Source organism: Mustela nigripes, chromosome 1 (assembly GCF_022355385.1).
Source record: "Mustela nigripes isolate SB6536 chromosome 1, MUSNIG.SB6536, whole genome shotgun sequence".
Classification (NCBI taxonomy): domain Eukaryota; kingdom Metazoa; phylum Chordata; class Mammalia; order Carnivora; family Mustelidae; genus Mustela; species Mustela nigripes.
The window spans coordinates 20,939,941-20,954,180 of record NC_081557.1 but is presented as its reverse complement, the minus strand read 5'-3'; positions in this window follow the sequence as shown (position 1 = coordinate 20,954,180).

Genomic DNA, 14,240 nt, shown 5'->3' with positions numbered 1-14,240 from the left:
AACAATGTAAAATTCACATTGTCATCAAATCAAAAATAACCAGGAATACAAAAAGCAAGAAAATACAACTCTGCTGAAGATTTGTAGAAAACAGAATCCATTGTGTGCACTGTCGATAGGAAAGTAAATTGGTGTAGCCACTCTGAAAAACAATATGGAATTTACTTTAAAAACTAAAAATAGAGGTACTGAATGAGTGAGTAATTTTTCTGGATATTTACCCAAAAGGAAAAAAAAAACAAACCACTAATTTGAAAAGATGTACCCTTAAATTTACTGCAGCACAATTTATAATAGCCAAGGTACGGAAGTGACCTAGCTGTTCATCAGGTGATGAATGGGGACACCAGAGTGCCTCAGTCAGTCAGTTGAGCATCTGCCTTTGGCTCAGGACATGATCCTGGAGTCCCAGGATTGAGCTCCACATTGGGCTCCCTGCTCAGCAGGGAGTCTGCTTCTCCCTCTCCTGCTCATCCCACTTGTGCTTTCTCTCTGTCAAATACATACATTCATTCATACATAAAATCTTTGAAAAAATAGAAGAATGGATAAAGCACATGTGGTATATATACATAATGAAATATTACTTTGCCATAAAAAATGAAATTTTGCCATTTGTGACAGCCTGGATGGACGTAATAGGTATTATGCTAAGTGAAATAAGTCAGACAGAGAAAAACAAATACCATATGATTTCACATGAATGTGCAATCTAAAAACCAAAACGAGCAAACAACAACAAAGAGAAACAGAATCATAAATACAGAGATAAACTAGTGGTTGCCAGAGGTAGGTGGGAAGATGGACGAAATAGGTGAAGAGGATTAAGAGATACAAACTTCCAGTTATAAAATAAAATCAGGGATAAAAGAGCACAGGGAATATAGTCCATAGTAATGTAATAACTTTGTATAATGAGAGAAGGTAACTATTCTTGTGGTAAGTGTTTCATAATGTATATAATTATTGAATGTAATATTGTACACCTGAAACTAATATATGTCAACTGTAGTTCAATTAAAAATGTTAAAAATTGGGGCACCTGGGTGGCTCAGATGGTTGAGTGTCTGCCTTCAGGCTCAGGTCATGACCTAGGATCAAGCTCCACGTTGGGCTCCCTGCTCAGCTTCTCCACTCCCTCTGCTGCTCCCCCTGCTTGTGTTTTCTCTCTCTCTGTCAAATAAATAAATAAAATCTTTTTAAAAATTAAAAAAAATAAGATCATAAGGTAATTATCATAAATAACTTCATACCAATAAATTTGATAACTTCGAGCAAATGAACAAATTCCTTGAACAGAAACTATCAAGAGCTAGATAACCCGATAACTTGAATCCACTTTTGTATATTGGTTTGTACCCTGTAAACTTGCTGAACTTTCTTATTGTTTTTTTTTTTTTAAAGATTTTATTTATTTATTTGACAGAGAGATCACAAGTAGGCAGAGAGGCAGGCAGAGAGAGAGAGAGAAGGAAGCAGGCTCCCCGCTGAGCAGAGAGCCCGACGTGGGACTCGATCCCAGGACCCTGAGATCATGACCTGAGCCGAAGGCAGCGGCTTAACCCACTGAGCCACCCAGGCGCCCCTCTTATTGGTTCTAATAGTTTCTTTTTCATGGGTTCCTTGAGATTTTTCTATACACAAGATCATGTCATGCACGAATGGAGACAGTTTTGTTTCTTTACAATCTAGATGCTTATATTCCATTTTGTTGCCCAATTGCTCTGATTAGAACACCTTAACACAATGTTGGAAAGACTTCCTTGTCTTGTTTTTGATCTCAGGGGAAAGCATCGGTTTTTCACCATGAAGTATGATGTTAGCAGTGGGGTTTCTGCAGATGTCCTTTTTTTTTTTTTTTTTTAAGATTTTATTTATTTGACAGATCACAAGTAGGCAGAGAGGCAGGCAGAGAGAGAGGGGGAAGCAGGCTCCCTTCTGAGCAGAGAGTCTGATGCCAGCTTGATCCCAGGACCCTGAGATCATGACTGGAGCTGAAGGCAGAGGCTTAACCCACTGAGCCACCCAGGCTCCCTGAGAAGTCCTTTCTTTTCCTAGCTTGTTCAGGTTGGTTTTTTGTTGTTGTTTTTGTTTTGAGATTTTATTTACTTGTTTGAGAGAGAGCATGAGAGAGAGTGAGCACACAAGCAGTGGGGAGAGGAAGAAGGAGAAGGAGAAGCAGGCTCCTCATTAAGCAGGGAGCGCCACTGGGGCTCAATCCCAGGATCCCGGGACCATGACCTGAGCTGAAGGCAGCCACTTAACCAACTGAGCCACCCAGGTGCCCCTTGTTGAGGGGTTTTCATCATGAAAGTGTAGTTTTGGAATTTACCAAGTGCTTCTTCTACATCTATTAAGATTGATCATTTGATTTGTTTTTTTACTGTTATGATTTCTTACATTAATTTGTTTTTATATATTAAACCAACTGCCTTTCTCAGGTAAATCTTTGTCATGGTGGTTGATTCTTTTTTTTTTTTTTTTTTTAAGAGTATCTTCCACACTGAATGTGGAGCCCAGTGCTGGACTTGAACTCATGACCTCGAGATCAAGACCTGAGCCGAAATCAAGAGTCAGATGCTCAACCCATTCAGCCACCCAGGTGCCCCTGTAATTCTTTCTTTAGGTCAGTGGATTCAGTTTGTTAGTACATTGTCGAAGATTTTTCACATCCATTCTCCTAAGAGATATTAGCTTGCAGTATGTTTTTTCTTGTCATGTCTTTGTCTAGTTTTGATAGTTGTTTTTCAGTAAATTTGAGAATTTTCTTCATTATTTCTTCATATATTTTTCTCTGCTCTTTGCTCTCTGCTCTCTTCTGGTACTCCCAATATGTATGCTGGTATGAAATGTGTCCCACATTTCTCTGAGGATCCTTTCTCGTAATTCCTTTTCTTCTCTTTGTTCTTCAGTTTGCATAATTTCTATTGACCTATCTTCAAGTTGACTTATTCCTTCTTCTGCCAGTTCAAAGGTACTGTTGAGCCCCTCTCATGAGTTTAAAAATTTCATTCATTTTACTCTTCAACTTCATAGTTTCTACTTTTTTAATGATTTCTACATATTTTTTGATATTTAAAGGAATGTTGTCATTATTTCTGTAAACATGTTCATACTAGCTTCTTTGATGCCTTTTTATGATAAATCTGGTATCTGTTCACTCTCCTAAACGAGTTCTGCTGTCTGCTTTTTCCTGGGGTATGGTCATACTATTCTGTTTCTTTGCATTATTCATAGTTTTTGTTGGAAACTGATGTTTCAAACAATATATTTTCGCTTGTGGTAACTCTGAGTATCGGTCCTCACCCCTTTCCGGAACATGTTACGTGCTTATTTGTTTAGGGTCTGGCTGGATTATTTCAGTGATGTCTCCCCTCCTTACTACGCCCTTGCATGGTATTAAGCCTCTGGTGTTGCTCCTCAGAAAAAGTGCAGTTTTGGGTATGCCCATGATTATGCTGAAATGACAGTGGTTTTGGTAGAGCGGTTTTCCTCTCTTTCCTTGAGACCACACCCAGCTGTTAAACTTCACTAATTTCCAGCTGATTGCTCTATTTTTAACAATTTGTGCCTGGGCATAAATTGCTCTATAAATTACTCCAGTCAAGACTCACTTGTAGGAAGAGTTTCTGAATTCAGTGTTTGATTTTTTTGTTCTGACCTCAGCTGTCATATCCATTTCTCTTCTGAAAACCAGCCTATAGTTGAGCTTGTGTTGTAGATCTCCTCCCCATTGCCTTTCACCGTAACCGGCACTTTGGTGAGACTTGAGTGTCTCCATGCTCTGTTGCAAATGAAGTCAGTTTTGGGGGGAAAAGATTAGTAGTTATCTTTTTTATGATCTGCTTCTCCTACCAGGCAAAATCTCTGAGCAAGGGTTCTAAAGCCAAGGAAGGCAAGCTTCTCTCTGAAGAACATGCCCAGTCTAGGAACCAAGCGTTTGTTGTTGGGGTGCAGGGTGTGCAGTCCAGTCCTGTGGGCTCTTCTTGGCTTGCCTCTCTTGGCATGGACCCACTACATTGTGAGCCAGGGCAAGGATGATAAGATAAGGTCTTAGTATTCTCAGCATGTCACACCCAAGGCAGAGCCTCCATTCCATGCGTGGGAGCTGGGCAGAAGGGAGTCCCTACCTCTCAACCATACTCTCACCCAGGACTTAGCCTCAAAACAAGTGGTTGGGGAAGGATAAGGAATGCTGATGTTCTGCTCCTCCCAGAAAAAAAGTCCTCCCACTGGGAGCTGGGGGAATAAGAAACCCTACAGTCTCTGCCTTGTTGAGTTAGGGAAAAATGAGGGGTTGGTCTTGGTTCATTCTGTAATAAAGACTCTTGCCTTTCTTCCTCAGTTTTCACACATTTTCTTAAATAGATAGTTCTTCGTGTTTTGTTTATACTTAGGGCCATTTCTAGAGGCTTTCAATGTTTGTTTGTTTTTAAGATTTTATTTTTAAATAATCTCTGTACCCAACATGGCACTCAAACCCACAACCCTGAGATCAAGAATTGCCTGTTCCACTGACTGAGCCAGCCAGGAGCTTCTAAATGGCTGTTTTTGAAAATAATTTTTACAGTTTCATCGGTGAATGAGTCAATGGAATTCCTCATACTATCATGCCAGATGTCAATCTCCACTGTTAAGATTTTTTAAGTATATGATATTATGCAAAAAATTCAGAGGTCTATTTGGTGTGAGAGTTTTTCTATAATGTTTGCATGTGATAAAATAATAATTATATAGAATTGTAATATACTTAAAATAATAGGGGATGCCTGGCTGACTCAGTCAGTAGAGCATGGAATTCTTGATCTCGGTGTTGTGGGTTCAAGCCCTATGTTGGGTGTAGAGACTGCTAAAAATAAAATCTTTAAAAAAATTTTTTAAACATTATATATGTAGGGCACCTGGGTGGCTCAGTGGGTTGAGCCTCTGCCTTCAGCTCAGGTCATGATCTCAGGGTCCTGGGATTGAGCCCCACATTGGGCCCTCTGCTCAGCAGGGAGCCTGTTTCCCCCTCTCTCTCTGCCTGCCTCTCTGCCTACTTGTGATCTTTCTCTCTGTCAAATAAATAAATAAAATCTTTAAAAAACAATTATATATGTATATATATACACATATATAACAAATATGTAATAAAAATGATTTTTTAAATTCAGATTAGGTTTTTTGAAAGTATTATATGTATAAAATTAGGGAATAGATTTTTTTACCTTCTGTTGTCCCTTAGTTCTCCTCTTCATGGTCCATTTTTTTTTATTATTATATGTAGTATTTATAAATATTAATCTTAATAAAAGCAGGGTATGTTTTTTCTAAATCAGAGAAGAGCAAAACCGCCTTCCTTCTATTGGGAATTAAGCATTACTCCAAATATTAGGTTAGGTTTTTATTATACAGTGTTTCTGTAGGGGAGTGATTTACTAACTACATTGTAATCAGTTCTTTCTTTATTTATTTTTTTAAAGATTTATTTATTTATTTATTTATTTATGCGGGACTTGATCCCAGAACCCCGGGACCATGACCCAAGCCGAAGGCAGAGGCTTTAACCCACTGAGCCACCCAGGTGCCCGTAATCAGTTATTTAAAAGACAGATTTTGTCATTGGATATAGAACTGCTTTTTCTGAACTTTGAAGTCACAACCTGACGTCCCACTCATTCTTTATCTTGCTATGTGTGCTCTTATGGTCCCTGCCCTAAATGCTCTGTGTATATGTGTTTTATTAAAGAAAGTAGATGATTAGCTTAGTGGGTATAATTTACTATTAATTCACTGCCTATAAAGACATTAGCACTCAAATCCCATTCATTGTAAACAGTATTATTTTTTGGCTAACTGGAAAACAATATTTATAATTCATTACCTAATTTACTAAGTACCCGTACTGCATGAGTTACTTTGCTTTTGAGATTTACAAAATCTCAGCAATAAAAATTAAGATGAAGATAGGCTAAGATTTATTAACTAGGAGTGAAAATAGAAATTATTTCTTCTGGATACTTGGTCCATTCATCTTAGGTCCTTTTATTTTTTTATTTTTAAAGCTTTTTTTTTTTTTTTAAGATTTTATTTATTTATTTGAAAGAGAGAGACATAGCGAGAGAGGGAACAAAGCAGGGGAAGTGGGAGAGGGAGAAGCAGGCTTTTCACCAAGCAGGGATCCTGATGCAGAGCTTGATCCCAGGACCCTGGGATCATGACCCGAGCCAAAGGCAGCCCCTTAACCAAGCCACCCAGGCATCCTCCTAAAGATTTTTTAAAAAGTAATCTCTACTCCCAACGTGGGGCTCAAATTCATAACACTGAGATCAAGAGTACACACTGAGTCATTTTTCTCTTTCTGGACTTTTCTTTTTTAAAGATTTTACTTATAGGGGCGCCTGGGTGGCTCAGTAGGTTGAACCTCTGCCTTCGGCCCAAGTCATGGTCTTGGGGTCCTGGGATCGAGCCCCGAATCGGGCTCTCTGCTCAGCAGGGAGCCTGCTTCCCTCTCTGTCTCTACCTGCCTCTCTGCCTATTGCGATCTCTCTCTCTGTCAAATAAATAAATAAAATCTTTTTTTTTAAAAGAAATTAAAAAAAATTTTTTTTTAATTAAAAAAAAAAAAGATATTTATTTGTTAGAGAGTGAGAGAAAGAGAGCACAAGCAGGGGGGACCCTGGGATCACGACCTGTGCCGAAGCAGACGGTTAATCAACTGAGCCACCCAGGCACCCTCTGTTTTGTTTTCTTTTGATAGATTTACTTATTTATTTATGTGAGAGAAAGCAGAGCAGGAGGCCGAGCAGAGTGAATCCATAAGCAGACTCCCCACTGCGCATGGACCTGAGGTGGGGCTGGATACCAAGACCCTGCAGTCATGACCCGAGCTGAAACCAAGAGTCAACTGCTTAACCAACTGAGCAACCTAGGCTCCCATTTAGATGTATTTTTTAAAAACAGATTTTTCTCATAGATATGCAAATACAAAATTTTATATACAGTAAAACATCAAATACATAAAGTATATGCATTGTTAAAAAAATTTTTTTAAATGCCTCAAATGTTAATAGTGATTGTTTTTGGATGGTGAGTTTTTTCTTTTATACATTTCTCAAGTTGCATATGTTCTGGGGTGTGCAATTACTTCTATTCTAAGCAGGGAAAAGTCAATTTTGCTTAAAACACAACTCCTCAGGGTGCCTGGGTAGCTCAGTCTTTGGCCCAGATCATGATCCCCGAGTCCTGGGATAGGGTTTCTTGCTCAGCAAGGAGCCTGCTTCTCCCTCTCCCTCTGCCTGATACTTCCCCTGCTTGTACTCTCTCTTGCTATCTCTCTCCGTGTGTCAAATAAATAAATAAAATCTTTAATTAAAAAAAAACAAAAAACTCCTTTCCTCTCCCAACTTGGAATCAAAATGCTGGACTTAGCTGCTGGCTGACAATGGAAGCAAGAGAGAGTGTTCACCAAGACACAGTGTTAATGGCAGAGCTGTGACTAGAAACAAGTCCTTCTACCTTCAAGTCTTCTCTGGCTAGAGGGAGCAGGCTTCTGAGGGGGCTTTTTTGTCTGTGCTCATCGGCATATCCTGGCTCCTTCATCTCTAAGTCTGGAATATCTGAGGCAAAAAGAAAACTCATTGCCATGTCATTCTTGGGTCCCAAGGCCCCTAGCCAGTCCCTTTCCTACACCCTTCAGAGTCTTCTTGGTTTGTTTTGTACATCATGTCTAGGGGTTTGGGTTACGCTTACTAGGAGGAATAGGGAAATGTACTTCTAGTCCATCTTCCTGGAAACAGAAGTCTGTACCTAATTTTGAATTTATAATTTTATATCCTTCTCCTCCTCCTCCTCCCCCTCTTTTTCCTTCTCTTCTTTCTCCTCCCCACCCCCCCCCCTTTTTTTAAAGAAGGTCCACAGATTTGCAATAAGTGTCAAGCCCATTGGGATCCACCTCTGGTACTGGCACATGGTAAGAAATCAGTAAATATTTTTAAATGGATAAGTGATTTGATCCCATAATTAAGATCTAATGAAATATGGTACTGGATATCTTTAGTAACTTGATATTCTGAGTAGTGCCTCTTGTTCTTGTGTTTTGTTTTGTTTTTCATTTGTTTTTATATTTTATTTATTTGAGAGAGAAAGACAGAGATAGCAAGAAAGAGCACGAGCAGGGAGGAGAGGGAGGAGCAGACTCCCCGCTGAGCAGGGAGCCCCGATGACGCAGGCTCCATCCCAGGACCCTGCGGTCATGACCTGAGCCAAAGGCAGGCATTCAATGGACTGAGTAACCCAGCTGTCCCTGCCTTTTGGTTTTGGGAAAAAAAAGAGAACTGAAACCAAAAAAGCAGGCAAACGGTGACCAATTGAGGGTGCTACTTAAGGGCTCTTGGGTATGGTTATAATCAGCACAAGATTTTGCCTTTTATCTAAATCTTAAAGAGAAGCCTCACTGGTTATCCATTCCAGCAGTCCCCCGATCCCCTGAAATCATTTAGCAAGCTTATTTCCAAGTGCAAAAGAGATGGAAAATTTCACACACACCCCACTGGTAATTATTAAATTATATACTCTCTGGACTTCCAAGCACCAATTTATAGTCGGCTCTTGACAAACTGCAACTGAAAAGGCCAGAGAAACTTAAAAACAGGGGGGAAATCTTCATCAACAAGTCGATATAATCCAAATGCTCCAAACTTAAAAAAAAAATTCTTCAAGCGGAGTGTTGAATGAGACGAGATTGAAGAAAAACACCAGAGATGACATTCAACCATTCTTCCAAACAAAGCAGGATGTTGATACAGTGAGTAAAGAGAGATCTGGGCGACTCCAACTCTCAACCTCTAATGCAAAGGAAGATAGAGGGGCAGAAAGGATGGGTCACAAGACTTTAATGGAGCAGTTCAATCGAAACACCCTCCCCACATTTAAAAGGTCTTCCAGAGCCACAGGAGTTGGAAAGCCTCAGGGAAAGCACCTTCACGTTAAACAGAAGCCAGCAGGTGTTGTGGTTCTTCCCCACTAGGAGGAAGTTGCAATAGAAAAGACATTGAGCAGTCACACCATGTATATGGAGTGGGGACTGGACCAAATATAAAATTAAAAAGCTGGCCCTCATACAGAGATTTCTTCAAACACAAGAAAGAAGCTCTCAGGGTGTTGGGTTATCGACCTGTTCATGTGAATTTACATCCAATCCACGAGGGACACCGCGGCTCAATGAGTTGGGCATCTGCCTTCAGCTTGGATGGTGATCCCAGGGTCCTGGGATCGAGCCCTGCATTGGGGTTCCTCCTCAGCTCTGCCTCTCACCCTGGGTTGCGCTCGCTCTCGCTCTCTCTCTCTCTCTCTCTCTCACTGGCTCACTCTCAAAAAAAATAAATAAAATCTTAAAAAAAAAAGTCAGTGTATGTATTAGAAAGAAATAAGAAATATGGAAAAGAGAGAAAGATCAGATTAAGAAAGACCTGGAGTGCTGAGGTATGCTGTGAAAGATGACGTCGTGACTGTTGTATGGTTAAGGAAGTCCTTGTTGAGAAAGTGACATTTAAACCAGGAGAGAAGTAAGCGTGTGTTTATTTGGGGACAGAGCAGAGCAGGCACACTGAGCAGCTGTGCAGAGGTCCTAAGGCAGGCATGTGTGTGATATGTTCATGGAACAGGTGAAAGGTAATGTGTCTGGAATGGAAAGATGGAAAGGTAGAGTGTGTAGATGCTTAATCTGTGGCATAATCTGATTTACGGTTCAAGGACTACTCTAGCACCCTTGTTAAAAGATTGAGAAGGATGGGGACAAAGAGAAAAAAGCAAGGTCAATGAGGAAGCTACTGCAGCAGTCCAAGCAAGAGACAACAGAGATTCAAGCCAGAGTAATAGGAAGGAAGATAGTGGGATATGGTCAGATTCTGAATATACTTAGAAAATGGAACCAACAGGTTTTCTCATGAATCAGATGTAGGGGGTGAGAGAAAGAGAAAAGTCAAGGATGACAAAGACTTTTGACCTAAGCTATTAGAGGGTTGGCACTGCCATTAGCTGAGCTGGAGAAAGTCAGTGTGGAACGGATTTAGAGGGGGAAGACCTGGAGTTTGGTTTTGGACATGATAAGTGCGGGATGTCTCCTGGACATCCAAGAGGAGATGAAGAGCTGGCAGCAGATATGAGTCTGGAAATATGAAATACTTAGAGATACAATTTTGGAAGACTTTGGAAATTTTTACAAACATGAGACTAGACGAGGGAGTGAGTAACAGAGAAGAGGATAGAGTGCCCTGGGACACTCGAACATTAGTAGGCAAGGGGAAGAAGAGCTATCAGAGGAAAGGAGACAGAGGAATAACAACCAGTGAGATAGGAGGAACATTCTGTGTACTCAGCTTTGTGTTTATGGCTCTTGGCAAAGACTATTCTTACCATTTTAGTGTTAGGATTTTAAAGACCATTTGAAGAGAAGTTTGAGGGGCAAAAGTTATTCTAGACTAATGTTGACCCTTGGGTAATATATGAACAGTATCTTGAATTCCTTTTTTTTTTTTTTAAAGATTTTATTTATTTATTTCAGAGAGAGAGATACAGCAAGAGAGGGAACACAAGCAGGCGGAGTGGGAGACGGAGAAGGAGGCTTCCTGCCAAGCAGGGAGCCTGATGCAGGCCTTGATCCCAAGACCCCAGGATCATGACCTGAGCCAAAGGTAGACGCTTAACGACTGAATCATAAAAGGTTTTGTAGCTTTAAATACTAAGGGGTAATTTTTTAGACTCTACTGCTAGAAGAAAAATAAAGCTATAACCATTTTGCACGGAGGAGGGGGGAAGAAACACCATTTGTGAGAGAGAAAATGGTTGATCTAAGGCAAATTCTGGGGCCGTAATAAAATCATGGCAATGATGGTCATAGTTTATCTCTATTTAGTAGTTTACCAGCCCAAAGTAGTTACACGACTTTGCTAGACACACAATTGTGTTCTAAATATTAGTTGTAATATGTATTAGCTTTTAATTAATGGAAACTTGTATAGAACAGAAGGAGTAAAACAACTGTCTAGTGTATCTCACTGTTCATGAGAAGGGTCATTGTTGATTTATGGTCTATATAAAGAACAAAGGAGGTGGACTGTGGATAACTGGAATATTTCTACAAAATACTTATGGGAAACATAGTCTATTCTAATTCTTTCATAGCATCCACAGCTTTCAACTAATTAGACTTAAAAAGTCTTGTATTTGGAATTACATGAAGGGCTACGAATTTATTCTTCAATCTTCTATAATTTAAATACCCAAATAAAATAGTACAGAAGCTTACATTAAAATTTTATGCTTCTTTAAAAAAAAAAAAAAAAAACAACTTAGGGGTTACCCTCCTGGCTCAGTGGGTAGAGTATGTGACTCTTCATCTCAGGGTTGTGAGTTCAAGCCCCATGTTTGATGTAGATTACTTAAAAATAAAATCTTCAAAAAGTAATAATAAATAAAAATTTGGAAAACCTCAGGATATACCATTATATCAAGTATACTATATATAGAGAAAATTATACATTCAGGATGGGGTTTTTGGTAATTATTGCATCTGAATGCAATAATTGCAATAAACTCTTGGTAATTATTGCATCTGAAATTTTTTTTAAAAGATTTTATTTATTATTTTGACAGAGAGAGATCACAAGTAGGCAGAGAGGCAGGCAGAGAGAGAAAGAGGAGGAAGCAGGCTCCCTGCTGAGCAGAGAGGACTCTGAGATCACGACCTGAGCCAAAGGCAGCGGCTTAACCCACTGAGCCACCCAGGTGCCCGCATCTGAAATTTTTTTCAGGCATTCACAAAAATTTTTGAGAGCTACCTACAAACTAGCTTCTGAACTAAATGCTGAGGATACAGTAGTGAAAAAAACAAAAATTTCTGTGGTCTTGGAACTTACATTCTATGAAAACAAAGTTCTATCAGGAAAAAGGAAACTTTAAGATTTTGGAGTAATATTTCTCAAAATGTGGTTCACTGGGACACCTGGTTGGCTCAGTTGGTTGGGCGTCTGCCTTCCGCTCGGGTCATGACCCCAGGGTCCTGGGATGGAATCTTGCATCAGGCTCTCTGCTCAGCAGGGAAGCCTGCCTCTCCCCCTGACCTTTTCCCTTCTCATGCTCTCTCTCTCTCTCTCAAGTAAATAAATAAAATCTTTAAAAAAAATTCAATGAAGATTTGTATATTTTTACCATAATCTAAAAATTGATGGATATTATTAGGAACATCATCCCAGAAACAGGAAATCAAAAAGTGGGGTGGGAGCAGGAGTCTGCATTTTCAAAAAAAAATGCATAACAGTAGAAACCATTATGAGTAGAAAATGTTATTTTAGACTGTGATATTTACTCTCTAAGTAAGCATATATACCATATCTCTGTATACACCACTTCCTCTATCCATTCATCTATTGATGGACACTTAGGTTGTAAAGCTGTTATTTTTTTTAAAACTCTGTGTAAGAATATATCTTTTAGGGTGCCTGGGTGGCTCAGTGAGTTAAGGCCTCTGCCTTCGGCTCAGGTCATGATCCCAGGGTCTTGGGATCAAGCTCCGCATCAAGCTCTCTGCTCATCAGGGATCCTGCTTCCCTTCCTTTCTCTGCCTGCCTCTCTGCCTACTTGTGATCTGTGTCTGTCAAATAAATAAATAAAATCTTAAAAAAAAAAAAGAATATATCTTTTATATGCTTAACCTTAGGTACTAAAAGAAATCCCAAAGGTTAAAATATGCTCTCTGCCCTGGACAGTTTTCCAGTTTTGTTAGGCAATGTGTGCTGAAAGCATTAGGTGATATCTGTACAAGCTGGGGGAGGGTGCACTAAATACTAATGGACTTGGTAAGCGTCATCGGTGATCAGAGAGGGAATATACCAGAGTACAACCTCTCCAGCAGAGAAGGTGGGTTTTGAGTTAGGCTTCCAGGGTGCATAGACTGTGGTTAGGTAGAAAAGAGGAAATACAGCATTTTGAGTGACATAAACAGATACAGCACAAGCTGGTAAAAATTATCTGAAATGTTATATAAATTATTAAAATGGTCATTAAGGTCACCTGTCTTTTTCAAAAGACCCAATATTAGTGTTTGTCAAGACTTGTTTTTACAGGGCACCTGGGTGGCTCAGTAGGTTAAGCCTATGGCTTTGGCTCGGTCATGATTCCTGGGTTCTGGGATTGAGTCCTGCATTGGGTTCTCTGCTTTTCAGGGAGCCTGCTCCCCACCCCCACCTCTGCCTGCCTCTCTGCCTACTTGTGATCTCTGTCCAATAAATAAAATCTTAAAAAAAAAAAAGAAAAGACTAGTTTTTAGAGTTTGGTATGAGTTATTTTCTCTCCCAAGCAGTGAGGATGAACATGTGTTTTTATTTAGTTACGCAGCCTGGGACAGACTAATGTTAACTGGTCTGTTGAATGCCTGAAACTAGTCCTATATTGTTTCTTATCTCTGCAAGCAGGAACCAACTGAGAAATTACAGAGGAAATTCCTTGAACAAGGTGAGACCAGGTTTTTCTACCACCAGGGGGAGAGAGTATATTAAAAAAGGCCTAACCAGCTGGTAACCTTTTCTGAATCTTAGAACAGCAATTGCCTGGGTCCCACACACTAAACTGGGATTCTAGGGTCACAGCTTCCTAAGTTTGTATTCTTTGAAACAACCACGTCTGTAGTTTTAGTGTTGTATTCTTTGAGCCGCATGTAGGAGCTTCTTCCAATAAGCTAATGAATTCCCACCTAAAAGCCATTCTAATTTACAATCTGATCACGAGGGCATCCTCCTTCTAACCAAACATTATATGTACCAATGGTTTAAAATCATTACAAAATTCCCAAATTTGAAAAAGAAAAGAAAAAAAAAAAAAACTGGGCAAGTATCTGGCGGTTGAATTATTGGTCCCTTAGAGCATTTATCCTTTCAGAAGTACCCCAGCCCTAGACCCCTGGATTCTCTAGCTTCAGATTCCCGTTAACAACCCTCCCTTTCCGTCTTTCCTAGCCTCCACTCCCTCTGCGCAGCAAACTCTATCCTTACCCTCCTGACCCAGAGTTACTTTGGAGGCGGCACCGATTTCCTTGGCAGTCAGCCCCGTGGCCAGCCAGCTGCCCTCCTAACCATGACCTCTAGACATTGCTCTCCTGGGCCAGATAAAGATTTGTTTGTTTTTTTACAGGGAGGGGTGCGTGAAATCTCGGTGCATTTGTCATGATGACATAATTTTAAGCATTAACTTTTAGAAAAAGCTAC